We start from the raw sequence: 15,741 nt of genomic DNA, 5'->3' as shown, positions 1-15,741 counted from the left end.
AGAGGACCTCCAATCTCTTCACTTGTGACTCCCTTTCAGTGTCCCACGCCTCAGATTGTAATGTAACTGTCGCAGTCAGCCCCCTTAGCTAGCACCGAGTTGGCTTTTCATTGTTGTGCTTTTCTTTTGCCATTTTATTTATATAATGTCTTTCGAATGTGTGTCTGCGAGTGTGCCTGGAAGGGTGTGCGCGTGGGGTATTTCTATCAAAGCGCAGGAAACACGTGCGGGTAAAACATTTTTCAAGCTTTTAGCGCTGCATACAAATCAACCCCGAAAAACAAAAAATCCCATTCACAATAATTTGTTGAACTTCATAAGAGCCAGTGCTCTGCGTTAGTTGGAGGACGACTGTGCTCTAAAGGTGGTGTGTGTGTGTTGGGTGATGGGTGGCGCAGCACTCAGCCAGCTGTTGCATTATATAACGGCCATCCCTTATGGATCTGAGAATGTGGGATAAATGTAGAATCAAGTACCAGGCGAGCAGCAGGCCGGAGAACGGCGAAAACTGCAGAAAATGACATCGGTTATGGCTCTGCAGTTTTTGTGGGCAAACCTATTACGAGCTAATTGGGTTTTATATGCATAATTTAAAGCACTTACTTATCAAACTCCATTTCCGTATTCTTTTCGCAGTGAGCTGCATATGCGAATGAGCCCATTAAAATGCCGCAAATGCAAATTCATTTAATTGAATCCAATTTGGCACTCGCATTATCTTTCCCATTGTTCCCTTAATTTAACAATTGCCGAGAGTGGGACAGGCAGACAGAGTGTGGAGGAAATGGAGGATGAATTGTGGTGGCATACATCTGGGGAAGATAACCCAAACAGTGGAAACTATATTCTGGATTTATCCAGATTTATAAATTTGAATGTGAATATATTGTTTTAAAAAGAATCAATATTAAAACTATATATTATGTACTCTTCTCAGTAGCTTTTTGTTTTGTTTTCCTAATCTTCTTTTTAGTCCAGGAAAGTTTTAAAAATCATCTCCTTCAAGACTGGAGACCCTCCCCTAACTTTTCTCCAGTCAATAAATTGGAAACAGTCTGTATTTGCTTAGCTACAGAGGTAAAATAGTTGAAGGGGAGTTCAAATCAAATTTATAGCAAGAGGGGAACTTTGACAATTTTATCCGAATAAATGTCTATAGACCACACCAAACTGTTGCTTCTTTAACAGCAACCGAACATAGCACTTAAACCAAACACACCACACCACAGCAGCTCAGAGAGGGAGAGTTTGCGCAGAAACCACTTATGAATGCTGCTTGAGCGAGTGGTGGGGTACTCTCATTGGCGGTCGTTCCGATGTCGACTCGTTGCTGCCGCTGGAGAACTTTGCCTTTGCCGGGCCGCACTCGCACTCAGTTGTTCAAATCGCGTGGTTGATGGTGGATTCGTCCGGCTTCGGTTTTCGCCGGGTCCGTTAAAGCTACGAATATACGAGTTTGAAGCACGTGCAAGAATAGTCGAACGGTCGACCCCTGACTTCAGATTGCCCCAACGAAGAGACTATACAAATATGTATATGCAACATAAATTAAATCAAATTAAGTCCGCATAAGAATCAAACTAAAGTCAAAATATTACGCATCTTACAATAATTGCCGGACTGCCCATCGCACACATAAACACACACACACTCACACCCCGGAGGGACGATTGCGTTTGTTTGTGTGCTCTGGCGACATCTGTTTGCAGGAGTGTGTGCGAATCCAATTTCCGCCGTACCCGGCTTTCAGCAGCGTTTATCCGCTGCGCCGTGGTGGCCCAGATTTTAATTGCGTCGCCATACCCATCGGCTTTCTTCCTTCAAGTTCAGGGCCGGAACGGGAGAGCACTGCAAACGTGAAATAAATCAGTGAATGGCTAAAGGTAAGATGAAAGATAATTCAATATGGTGTATACTAAGCAAAATCTTCACCTGGCGACTTTCCATGTAGATTGCTTTTCCTAGATATCTGGCGACATTTACCTGGAAATCTGTATTTTTGGTTTAAGCAGTCTTCTTTGGTAACAGGCGCATAGATAATTATATTATATCAGTTAAGTTCATAAGCATTGAGATTTATTGCCTGCTCTTACAGGAAGTGAACAATATTTCATCTCCCACATAAGAAATACAATAAATATACCCAGAGTTAAAGCTCTCTCTCTCTTTCTGGACCACATCCTGTGGAATTTAAAGCTGAAAGAACATTTAAATTTATTTCACAAATATCCATATATAAAATGTCATTGGATATGCGCATCATAAACAACATCCAGCACCGGAAGAGACAGCATATTAAAAATGTGACTATAACCTTGGCTCCAAAATGAATGTGGGTTATCCTGTCGGAATGCCATGGACTGGAACAGGACCCGGCTAGAGCAACCACATCAAGGCCACAGCACAGCCGCCGCCAATGCAATAACAGCATCGAGTCGTCCAGAGTCCGCCTTTATGGCTTGTCCTGGTCCTGTGCCCTGTGCTCCCTGTTTGTTATTTGTTATTTTTACTGTACACATGACAATAACGCCGGCGGCGAGTGCTGCATCCCCAGCAGAGGCGTGACGGCATGCAATGTCCGGACAGGGGGAGGCCAGGCATCGGCTTGATCCACCCCAGACCAGACCAACGAACCCACCGGAATCCGGCCCAGTGCCTGTGCAATAGTTTCAAGTGGCTGGGCAACTTTTTCCATTATGAATGGTGCGGTTGCGCTTTTTCCATCCATTATTTACGAGTTTTGAGTGCAAACTTGTTTCGCCAGCAAACAAGTGGCGGCCAGGGGATTAGAACACTCGCTCGAGCGCTTTCACACAGAGAGAACGGAGATGGAGGGAGAACTGCCACTAAGTGCAAAAGTTTCTGGCATAAGCCAAAGACAAAGCCACGCCTCATTTGGAAATAACCAGATATCCAGGAAGTGCCTTGAATTGCAGAAACAACTTTATACTATTGTTTATTCGGACAAGGATTTCTTGTCAAAAAAAATATTTCCCACTGCATTCATACCATACTTTGAGCCGATCCACCTTCAAGATATGAGTTAATCTAACTACCAATCTAATAGGGATAGAAAGAAGAGTTTCCGACCCCACAAAGTGTATATATTATTGATCAGAATCAACCCTCACGACTGTCTGTCCGTCCGCACGTCTGCTCGCCTCAGACACTATATATAAGATCTGTAGCAACCAAAAGTTGAAAATGATCCTCCTAGGATTGCTATGCAGAACGATAGAACAGTATGCAAACTTTGTTATTTATCGTGGTTATATGTATATCGAGCCTCCCCTCAAATAAACACCCCCTCATATGTTCTTCACGGATACTATGTAAGACAGCGAGACATAGAGAAACCCATCTTGTGGCAGACACCTCTGAAGCCAGGGGCGGTCAAATAAACCAGTACATATATCAGCCAAAAAATTAAACAGTTAACATAATAATACCCCTGTACTCTTTGAGTACCGGGTATAACTATTTGGCGGGTATCTTATAGTCATTCTTATTGAAAACAAATTGTTTTCTGGAATGCAATTTTAATGAAAATTTATCTCGGCTCTGGGCCGGATCGATGCATATATGCGTGAGCATAATTTTGGATATAACTTGGGTATTTTACGAAACAAAGTCTAAAGTTTTGCAGACTGAACTATTCGTATGAGAGGCTAGGCCGTCGCAATCTGCCGGCACACACAAGTTCTCTCGTGCGCAGTGGGAGTGTGCTGCATTCTCTGACATTGATAAATGATTTTCCCCATAAAGTTTAGCACAAGAAAACCCAAAACAAGCAGGAGGGGGGATGGTGCATCGGGGGAAATGCATTCATGGCAGCAAAATTGTTGTTGCTCACTAAACCGTGAAGCGAGAACTCTGGAAATTTGCCTGCTCGCCTGAAATTATCGCAGCTCGGCATACTTGAGGACCAGTGACAAGAGCAAAAAAGGAGAAGAAATCATAAATAAAATATAGAAGTAGATATAGACTGTGCCGGGTACTTGTACCAAATTTAATTATCCTCACAAACAGCCATAAGAAGTGGTCGAGGATGCAGGGGAGCGGAAGCGGCAGGACCAGAACCAAGAAATTTCATTCACTTAAAACTCCAGAACGAAGTTCTTCCAAGCGAATGCAAATGAAAAACCACAACGCATGCTCAAGCCGAGTTTTCCGTTTGAGTTTTCCTTCTGTCCTTTTCCTCCCTGGCCCATGGTTCAACATGTAATTAGAGTGCGAGGAATGCGCGCGGTTGCCAAAAATGTTGTGGGCGTGGGCACTTTGATGTATGTATGTATGTAAGTATATATGTATATATCTATTCAGGGAGATATATATATATATATATTCATATATTCGGATAGATGTAAGTACTGTACAGTAAAAGTCCCTCAGCAAGAGTCGTCTCAGCCATCTGGCTGGCCACAAAAGTTCAAGTTTGCCTGACTCCGACGGCACCCCGCCGCAGCCAGAGGCACGATGATGCTTGTCTGGCGCTGAAGTCCTGCCTCGAGTGGCTCCGCCTGGCAGCCCCAGCACGAAACTTGTGTGTAAATTGGACGAATGTGCCGTTATGTCGATGTGTTGACAGCCAAAAGTGCACCCAAAAACGAGGGACAGAAGAAGAGAAGCAAACTTTATTGCAAGTTTAAGGTGCAGAGAGGAAATGAGACAGAGAGAGAGAGAGAGAGAGAGAGAGGGGCGATGGTGTGGTCAAAGTTACAGTTTTCTTTTCAAATTCGGTTACATTCATGCGAGAGGAGCGTAAAAGCAAACGGGACAAAATTTAGGAGACAGTTTAAGTCATCTCTAGCATATTTGGCATACAAATAAGCAGGCACTTTTGCCATTCCTTTTAGATCTGGGATCTGGAATTGGTCGAGAGATAGCTTTCCCGTTTTACTAATAGAAAAAAGATTAAATTTTCAACAATTGATGAGAGTAAAGTTTTAATAATTCATCTGGGATGAATGATGATGATTCAGATACCGATAATTTTCAAATTTTCCAATAGTTTGCCCAAAAAACTAATGGAAGTTTTTGTCGGAAGTATTGGCACGGTCTTATATTTTTTCTTGTTTTGATTAGTTTGATTAGTTTGTCAACTAAGAAACACTAAACGCATTACCGACATCAATTGTTTGCAATGTTTGCACATGTAACAGCATTTAAAGTGGATGACTCTTTTGCCGGAGACTCAATGCACCCAGCGCATTTAAAATAAATGCCAAAAAGCATTATTAATGTCTCACACACCCAGAGTCCACTCAAATGCTGGTTAGTTTATGTCCATATTGTATGGCGTGGACTATGCGGAATAAATTACTTTTGAAATTTTTGCTCTTTGTCAATAAAGAATTGAGAAAAAGTGGAAACGCATTTCGCTCGTTCACTCGCATTATTAACGCACATAAAACTCACATATAAAGTGATTTAAATTTATTAAATATAAAACGCCACCGCACCACTCCACATCGCATCACATCGCAGCACCCATCAAAGATGTGAGCGCATAACAATTGCAATAAAATTTAACGTGCATCGATAAAAAGAATATCAAGCCGAATAAAAACAACAAAGCAACAGCTATCCGAAGCGGAGAAGAGAACTTCATTACTTGTTTCCATGAATGGAAAAAACAAAAAATATAAAAAGTTAAAAAAAGAGCGGAGAATATGATGGAAAACCCACTCACAATGGGCTCGACGGATACAAGAGCCCATGAATGGGACGGCCGTGGCTTTATGCATTCAACAAATGAAGCGAATGAGTCGAGCTGTCCACAAAGGCGAGCGTTAAATGTTTTATATTTAAGAGCTCGCCAAACAGCCAATATGAGTGACTGACTATAGCCGTTTTCTATAAAGCTCTCTCCGCAATGAATAATTATAATTTTCAATTTTAAGAACATTTTCAGACGGTCCAGACTGTTTAATTGCTTTTCCTCTCCGTATCGATACCGAAATTGACTTATCGACTGCCCATCTCTCCCCAGTGATCACTTTGGTGTTCAAAATTTAGTTTCCCAGGAATTTATCTTAAACAGAAAGAAAAAGAATATGTGTATGTACATTTAAGATGCTTAAAGAATTTATTTATAGGCTTGATCAAAGTGAACTTGATCCAAATAAAGGCCATTTGAATAGTCCGATAAGCAAATACAAAAATTTGTGTTTTCCAATTACGCTCCTTGTGCTAATTCAATGCATAATTTATGCGACAGGCGGTAATGTTATTATATCAAATCAGAGGCAAATATTATTGCGCCACAGATACGCCGCCGTATACATATGTGCATAAAATATATACATACATATGTACATATATATGTGTGTATATGAATATAATTTTAATGCAGCAATGCATGCAAATGAAACAAAAACGTGGCTAATTTTCTCCACGCCTTTAAACGAAATCAATGGCAGCTGTCGGCACGACATGCCCTGGTCCGCCTCCTATAATCGTCCTTATATATACATTCCCACACGAGCTGGAGCTCAATAAAAATAATAAATAATAGAAAAATGCGCATAGAAATTGGCATTCGGTTCGGATGGGAGAGTGCTGGGTCCTGGAAGAGTGGAAAAATGTGCGTGACACTCGCTCAACTCTTGGGCTTTGTTCTACTGATACTTATAAGAGAAACGAGAAGAAAAGTGTGAGTCGCTTCTGTAGACGCGACTCTACTCTTATACCCGTACACATTCAGTGTATAAATTTGTAAGCTTATAATTAACGTAGAATTTTAAAACATTTTACATTGTACATTTTTTTGCTACATCTGTCCAGCTGAAAATTAATTTCTCCATTCTGGCTATAATAATGATCTGATCTGATACAGATTCGGCAATCTGTTAAAAATGGTCATTCACTACGATACCACGCTCTTAGTTTTATCGTATCTTCAAAATTGTGGCTGTCACAGGCTTGCTTTTGACGGAAGGGAGAGGGGAGAAATTTTTAAATACACTTGTAGCAGTGTGATATTACATGTGTTAAAGTTGGTTGCTCTAGCTAGGCGAACTAGGCGCTCATCAAGACGGACAGACGGACGGACGGACGGACGGACGGACAGACGGCCAGACGGACGGACAGACAGACAAGGCCATCTCGACGCGGCTATTGATGCTGGTCAACAAAATATACACTTTATGGGGTCGGAAACGTTTCCTTCTCAGCTTTGCACACATCCACTTTTACCACAAATACAATATACCCCTTAACTCTTCGAGTACGAGTTTAAAAAGAAGAAGCTTGTTTTTACCGAGCAGTAGAATTTTCCTTTTGGAGCTTTAAGTTTATAAAACGATTTTAATTATAAAGACATGAGAGACTTTCTACATAGATAATATCGCAGAAACTGATGTATTAGGTTCTGTGGAGAGGACCAGGACACATCCCCTTAACATTTAGAAAAAAATCAAGAAAGTAACTTTATTAGGAATCATGTTAAGTATCTCCTCACTCTACGAAGCTCTACGAAAGTCCACAGATCACTCGGTGGTACAATTTGTCGGGTACCTTAATGTCGACTCCATTCTTCTTGATGTCGACTCCATTCCTTAAAAACACGCTCCTGCGATATAGATTTTAAAATGTGTTCGCTGTGGGTATTTGTATTATTGACTGCGACATTTATATGGCACCCACTCGGCCATATGCGTATTTTCACATCATAGACACACGCGCACACCCAGCCCACACACAGAACCAGAATTAGAGATACATATGTATACATATGTGTGTATGTATGTATGTAGGTAGATGGCCCGACAGTCGCGGGCATTTTAGCGGCTGACATTCTGACAAAATTGGCAGAAACAACAGCAGCCGCGAAAGTGGTTTGACAGCCAATAGATACAGATACACCCACAGAGACTCGTATTGCCACAAACACGCACAGATACAGATACAAACGAGCCTGAAAGCCTTTCACTAATTAGGCAGCACTTTTTCAATTAAGCGCAGGGAATCGGAACAGATCGAAGCGGATCGTAATGAAACAAAACAAACGTTGCAGCGAAAAACTAAAACTAAAAAGAAAATAGATGCAACATTAATGAATCGAAAACAATTGTCAGATAGCAAACAAACAACGCCATTTCGGGGATATTTAATAGTCAGCCAATTCCGCATCAAAATAATTACCCCGAAAATAATTTACTATGGATTAGATACAAAAGCAAACAGATTAGAACAAACACAAAAACAAAACGCATCTTGCTCAGCATAAATTAGAATTTGTTGTTTAATTGGAAACTTGATGCGAAATGGTTTCCTATACTCGTATTCTCCCTCTTCCACGTGCCTTTCTTTCTGTCCATTCATCTTCCCTTTTGGTTTTTGCAATGAGAAAGTTGAGCTTTTCTCAACATATTAAATTTCATCAATATATACCATTTATTTTCAGCATCTACTTCATTATTTCTGAAAATAAAATGTGGCCCACCAGCAGCTCCGCTCCGCTCCCTGGGATTTTGGTTGACTGGTTGACTGTGACAGGGGGGAGAGTAGAAAGAGCAAGGGAATGCCAGGTTTCTCCATCAATTAGTCGCTGCTCTGCTCTGAGAGCAATCCAATTGAAACCAACATTTCGTGGTCATGTTCGGAATACACATTCTTTCATCTTATTGCTGTAGTAGTACTCTACACTTTCAATGTAAAAGTATTTTGCGAGAGGTGCAAGAAATAGATGGTATTGATTGAAATTCCATGAAACTAAAATAAATAGTAAATGTGGAAAATATGAAAATTCTCAAACCACACATTTTTAATAACATATGTCTAGAGTTTTTTCCTGGAATCTGTCTACATTTTTTCTGAAGAAATATGACTTGAGGAAATTTAAATGATGGCCTGTAATCATTGGAGGAGTACAACTTCAATTTAATCGCTTTCAATATAGTATCATAATTATTATATAAATATAAATAATTATTTAAAATGTTTTTGTTAAATTGGTCTCATGAAACGAACTTTTCTTAGATCATGGCCCTTGTTTTAAAATGGCCAGAAACCCAACCCAACCAGAAAATTATAAACTGCGATGAATGGAGCAGCAAATTTGCCTCTGGCTAACCATAAACATATATTTTCCATGAACTTCACAACTATTTGTTCAGCAAAAAAAAAACCATGCATCAAAAATTGAAAATTTAATACATTTTCACTGCACTCGAGCAAAGAGTTTTGGGGGGAAAGCACACCCAGCGTTTCTAGCAAGGATCAACGGCAATTTAATTAAACCACAAAGAATTCACTTGATTGAAAAATATTGCAAAATACTCACTCAAAAAACAGAAACCAACATTGTTGCTTTTAAAATTCCTTACTTGCATAAAATATGAAATTCATAAAATTTTAATACTGCCATTTGCATTAATTAAACCATGAGAAATTCGATGTCCCAGGTGCCGCCTCCGCCTGTCGAGGTAAGTGTGTGAACATATTCAAATATGGCAACCTAATAAAAGATATTGCCCACGTCTCGAAATATAATGTTTTCATACCATTATGGAGGGAGGATGGGAATTTAATAAGAGACAAGAGCTTTTCTACACATTCAAAATATTTTGACAAGTTTTTCAATAATGTAATAAAGTTGCCAACGGGCCCCCAAGGCGTTGCCAACATAGTCCGCCAAGGACGCTACTGATGAAATGAAAATATTGCCCACAATTTGTTAGGACACGGCCAGGAATGGGCCCTGAGAGAGAGAGAGGAGTGGAGGAGCACTGGCTGGACTGGACTGGACTGTCCGTGTTCGCCATTTGTGGCTACTTGTTTATCTTCCTGAATTGCTTTTCCCGCTTCTTGGAGTTTGGGGAAGTCCATGAAACATTTTTCAATAGGCCAAAGCGTCGGACAGGCAACGCATAAACAAATAATAAAAAAGCACAGAAGAAGGAGAAGTAATCGCGACCCTGGCAACGACCTTTGGGCCACTCATTTGTCAATGGGCGTTGCAGGACGACCGAGAAAGAAGCCGAACACTCGCGGCAACTGGCATTCATCTTGGGCACATGGCAACCAAGACATATGGCCGCCGTCCAAATGCGACAGGCAAATCCCGGCCAAAACAAATTAAAGTCGCACTTTAAGACACAGACAACAAATCAAGTCGTCCGGAACAAACCCCAGGCAAACAAACCAAACTAAATGGAAGAGAAGGCGTCCGGCAAAGGCCCATTTCAAACCAGTCCAAAAAGAGCACACAAGAACAGACCAATCCGAGCCAGAACATCCGATTTGACAACAGAACCAGAGGCAAAGAGGGACAATTTTTACAAAATTTACCTGACCGGCATAAGTAATCAGTCCAAGGTACAGGCACGGGCTTGGGAGAGCCAATCGAGTTCTAAACTGTCGTCCGAAACCGATTTGGACACAATACTGACATCGGAATGGCGTCGGACATCAGAGGGCAAGGACGACATCAAGGGACCAGCAATCTGCTTGGATCCCTGGGGTGTTCTGGGATCGATTTACGATCGAAAAACTTAAGATTTTTGGGAACTAAAGGAATAGGTTTTTGGATAAGTTATCATATATGAATAACTCCCAAAACAAGCTTACCCTGAAGCCCATCAAATCACAAAATAGTACGAATATAATATGACACTGGTGAGCATATTAAAGTTCAAGAGTTTGCGCAATATCCTAACCTTATACCTGGCCTAGTCAACAATGGAATCGATTAAGTTTCCCATGTCCGTGTGGGGACACGGGGGTCCATGTCGATGTCCTCATACATTCTCCAGCAGCAACTCATTAAAAAGCATTAAACGCCAGGAACGGAAGCCATTGAGGCTATCAGACGGAGACACGCTTCCGTTTCTCTACTTGAACTGTTCCTGCGCCCACGCTCCCCATCTGGTGTGCCCGGACACAGATTTACGGGGGCAAAAGTGCGTAAAGAAACGAGACAGACGGAGACGGGACAGAGACTTTCGCCTGGCCAATTGTGCAGGAGAACGAAGAGCAGAACTTCAAATGATTTATCGCCAGATAGTTGAGTTCAAAAGCGAAACGCAAAGAGACAGGAGGCACGGCAGTTGCCTCGCTCGCACAAATATTTATTTATAAAATTGTTATCCCAAACGGTTCGTCCCGATCTCAGTCCCAGTCCCAGTCCCATTCCTATGCCCGACCTCGTTCTCGTTCCCAGGTCCTAACTCCCTTTTCATCTCCTGCTTTGTTTCGTCCTGGGGCGGTCCTTAAGCCGCGTGTCTTGCTCATTGCCAGGCATTCGCTCATTTTCAAATCGGATTTTATCAACTGAATGCCATTCTTGTGCAAATATCTTATCCCGCTGCCGCTAAGGATAATGGCAACTTTTCCCAGCACCCAAGACTCTCTCATCTCTGCCCCCTTTGGCCTTAGCGCTGGCTCAGCTTCGGCTTTGGCCCAGTTCATGCAACAGGGACAAGAACAGGAGTTGGGGCAGCATCAGCTTTTGTATGGCTTTGGAATTATTTCCAAAGCGGAAATTGATTTTCCTTTCTTATTGAGCACTGTTTTTCGTGTTTCGTGCTTTGTTCCTCTGCTGATTCTCCCTTAGTAGTATCTCCCATTCTATAAACGTACGATGTATACATACATCTACGACAATACAAGTTTTACATATGTATGTATATGTAAATAATTTGGTGGGAATTGGCATTTAGCCGAAATCTCACATTCCCTTTCGTTAGAGCCCATTGGGTATTATTGTGATGATAATGCTTAGATGATTAGAAGTCGCGAAAGAGTGCCACCCCTTGCTTACATTACAAAAAAAAATACTGACTAAGGATACTTACTTAATACTGAATGGTAATTGCCAGGAGTCCGTTTCTAGGCCAAGATATCTGGTGCCTGGCCCCGCTCTGCTTTGCCCTGACCTGACCTGGCCCATTCATTCTCGCTGGTGTCGGGCCTAGTCCTGTAACAGCAGCATCCTATCCGAGGACGCGTCTTTGACATTATGAATGATCAGCATAAATTTCCCAGAGCTCTCGCGCTCCGAAGCCCAGATGCAGCTGCTGCGTGGACCCAAAAAAGTGGAGGGAAACGAAAGGAAAAGCCAGATAACTAGCGGACAAAGTGAAGGACGGCTCAGAAATTCATTTCATTTCCTTTGTACGTGAGCTACATTTTTTATGCAATTCCATGTAATAATTCTCTTGGTTGTCGCCTTTTCACGCATGAATATTCATATCCACAGTGAGCGACATGACTGTACCTCCCATATCTCCTGTAGGGGGAATGAAGAATGAGACTGACTTTGTTTCGAATTCGCGAATTTCTTTAACAGAATTAGAGTCTGGATTAGTTTATTTTCCGATTGCCCTAAAACAGCAAACAAAGGGCGAATTCCTTGCCACTTGAATGCCACAAAAATGTTTGGGAAACAAACTTGCACAATGGGCCCCAATAAGAATGAGCAAATAATGTCAACCCGAAAGGGGAGAGGGTGAAAACTAAATTCGGTTTACATAATATTGCTCATAAGATATTTTTCGCACATTCATTGGCCCTCTTGTAGTCGGGTCGGGACCGAGCGTTTCCCAAAACTAGGCCACACTCCAGTGCTCCTCAAACACAATTTGAGCATAAACAATAAAGTAAAACGACAATGAAGCCGGCGTCGACGAACTTGAAGGGAAAATAACTTGAAACTCGAATATTTACATATGAAACGAAAACCACCCACGCGACACGAACAGACACAGTACGCCGGAAAAAGAAACAAAAATGTGGTAAATTGTGGGGGGAGGATATGGATCAGGTTGAGGTCGGAGCAGGAACAGGAACAGGAATAAGAGCTGGAGCTGGAGCTGGAGATGGGGGTGTATGATGGGGAGGGAGCAGCAGACTAAACAGCACTAAATTAATTCTGCACAATTTGCATTAAAATATGCAAATAAAAAAGTGAAAGAGACAGAAAGGAAGCAACCGTTTAAGCCCCCCAAACTATACGGTCTGACAGGGGATACCAGCCCACACCCAAATAAATACAAACATATATATATTCCCAAAAGAGAGCGTTAAACATATGTGTGCTTGAGTGCCTCCAGACAATGGAGGAGAGCAGGTTTCCTTTTAAATTTCCAATGTGGCATTATTGCTTTAATGGGCCAAGAGCCCCCAAGAGGATTTGGAGCACACCCGAACTGGAAGTGTGGCTGCAGCTCAGTTATCGGTTCTGGGCTAGCTCGAGTGTTTCGATTATGAAAGTGCTTGGGCAGGAAACCCACACCCACGCCCCCCCACACACAGCACCACATCCTTGTAGGCGGGGTGCGGAGTGCTGGTGCAGCAGCCACATGTCTGACTGGCTCGCCGGAATATTACACCCTGGGGCAGCAGCAGCAGCTCGCTGCAAATTTGATTGTTCTTGGAGAGCGCGTGGAAAACGCAGCAGCCAAGAAAACGGGGCTCCGAGGACCCCAGAAACCTGGCATCGGCGTCGGCATCCAATGAAGCATGAAACTTTAGCACACTTTTTTTACCAGCTCCAAACCCATTTCCTTCACGGTCGTTCCCCGCTCTACTTCTTTTTTTTTTTGAAAAATATGTTTAGTGCGACTTTGGTAATCATCTGTGGGTGGACTTCGGAGGGTGAATATATCCATATCCATATACATATATCTACCGGCAGAGAGAGCGAGTAGAATAGATACAAGTTGCATGCCATGCTACAGAAATGCGTGCACAGTGAAGTGGCAAGAAGTTGAAGCACTTTCGAACACTGCGGCTACACAACAACAGCAGAATAACTAGAGTGGATGCAAAGGCGGAAACGTCCTACTAGACGAATGCGATTTTCGTCAATGGTTTTCCAATAACCTATTCTTAGTCCACTAAAAACTCCTCATGTATTTACATGTATGTATTTATGTAGTTGCTTAAATATTCACAGCTGCTACTTGGAATTTTCAATAAGTCAGAGCTAGATAGCTTAACTTCCCATGAAGTTAAATAGTCCTCCTTGGCTGCTGTAACTTTCCCTGATGTTAAAATTTAAACCTGAAACCTATTTGAATATTTTAAGGAAGAAACTTGAAACAAATCTGTTGAAATAGTTTGCCAGAATTAATAAAGTAAAATAATATGTTTCGTCAAGGATCTTTAGTTTGGATTAGTTTAAGGAAAAATTGAAATATAGTCATTATTAAAGTTATATTTTACTATTGCGGCAAGTCTTTATTCTGCTTCATTTTAAAATAGCCAAGGACCCATCGAATGAGTTCCTCTAGCGGGGAAGTGTAGTCCAGGCATCCCCTGGAGAGCACAAACATGTCAATATCCGTGCGGCCATGGGAATTTTATTACCTTATTGCTACTCTTACGGACTCGTACTGCAATAGTTCATCGTCGGGCCCAATACTCCCGTTTCCAATAACAAATATGAAAGCTGCAAAGCCACAAGCTAAACGGGTATTATTGCTAACCCGCTGAACATCGACGAATGGTTGAAGTGCATGTAATTTTTTTCGATGTTTTAGTTTTCTATACCCGATATGTGCATCTTTGCGTGTGTGGGAATCGATTTTTAATAAAAACTGCAAATGAAATCTGTAAGCATATTGTTTGGCTATAAAATTAAAAACCAACAATGGCGTGTGTACATAGGAATCGAGTGTACGCTCAGCGAAAGTTGGTTGGACTGAAGCGTACACATGTAGGAGGAGGGGAGCAGTGGTATTAGTAGCCATTTACAGTTACATTTCCCAGCAGTGTATTTTTATACCCAATACTCGTAAGTTACAAGGCAATATTGTTTGTATTTCAGTATGTATAGTACATATATATAATAAAATATTTATTAGGATCTATAGACAATTTTAAAAATTTGGTTAATATTACAGACAGAACAAGCATTTAAAATGCAGTCCTTAATCAATATAATTACAAATAAGTATTGGTTGGATAGCTCTGGGCCTGTGAAGTATGCAATATTAGAGCACAGTGAGAACAAAATATAAATCTGAGTAGTGGGTATCTTCTAGTCGGACTATCGAGAGCATTGTTCTTGCCGTTCGTTCCCCAATTCACTATTTTTCATCCCGAGCTAAACAATTTTTACAGATGAACGAGTCTTTCCATTGCTTTCTCCCTCTCTCTCTCTCTCTCTCTCTCTCTCTCTCTCTCTTTCTCTCTGTCTAGAGCTGCTACTGGTCTCTTTTTCTCTTGTTTCCTGGCAAATAAAAACACGATTTTAGTTAATTACCGTTGCAAATGGTGGACGAGGAGCTGGTGGGGAGACGTCGTCGGCATTTTTCCCATCGCTGACTCTCATCTGATGTTTTCCCATTGGGCTTAGGAAACAGCCAGAGAAAATGAAGGGAAATCGTAGAGTAGGAGCAGGAGAAGGGCAAGAACAATGCAGTCAATTGGCTAAAAATGAGTTTTTATGGGATTTGCATATTCTGAATGGGGAAATAAATGTAAGCAAAGCCGAGAAACAACAAAGTGGGCAAAAATTGCCTGCAGTTTGCCTCAGTCTGTTAGTATTCCACCCATTCGTATCTATATCCCACGAATCCTTCAGGAGCTTCTCATATTGTTTGCTTTCGTTTTTATGCTGTTGCTTTAAAATTTGCATTTGCATAATTTTAATTTTTATGATACTCGACAGCAGTAGGCGGCACTCCACCCACCGACCGCTTTTTTCTTAATTGTTTCTTGTTAAACAACCGAAACCGCCGACGAATGCCGTCCCAGGCGGGGCAAGTTCATAAAAACAGAACATATTTAATG

The 15,741-nt window shown here is 41.5% G+C and overlaps 1 protein-coding gene across 1 annotated transcript in view; it reads left to right on the top strand.

Moving 5' to 3' along the window:
* The first annotated feature begins 1,371 nt into the window (after window positions 1–1,371).
* The window catches only part of LOC111069283 (protein O-mannosyl-transferase TMTC1), a 47,276-nt gene continuing 32,906 nt past the window's right edge, over window positions 1,372–15,741 (top strand). Inside the window, 1 exon segment of the mRNA XM_041595991.1 lies at window positions 1,372–1,883. The gene's annotated coding sequence lies outside the window, so the exon portion shown is untranslated.

This window comes from Drosophila obscura, unplaced genomic scaffold (assembly GCF_018151105.1).
Source record: "Drosophila obscura isolate BZ-5 IFL unplaced genomic scaffold, ASM1815110v1 contig_9, whole genome shotgun sequence".
NCBI classification, from domain to species: Eukaryota; Metazoa; Arthropoda; class Insecta; order Diptera; family Drosophilidae; genus Drosophila; species Drosophila obscura.
This window is presented reverse-complemented; position numbering and strand designations above follow the sequence as displayed.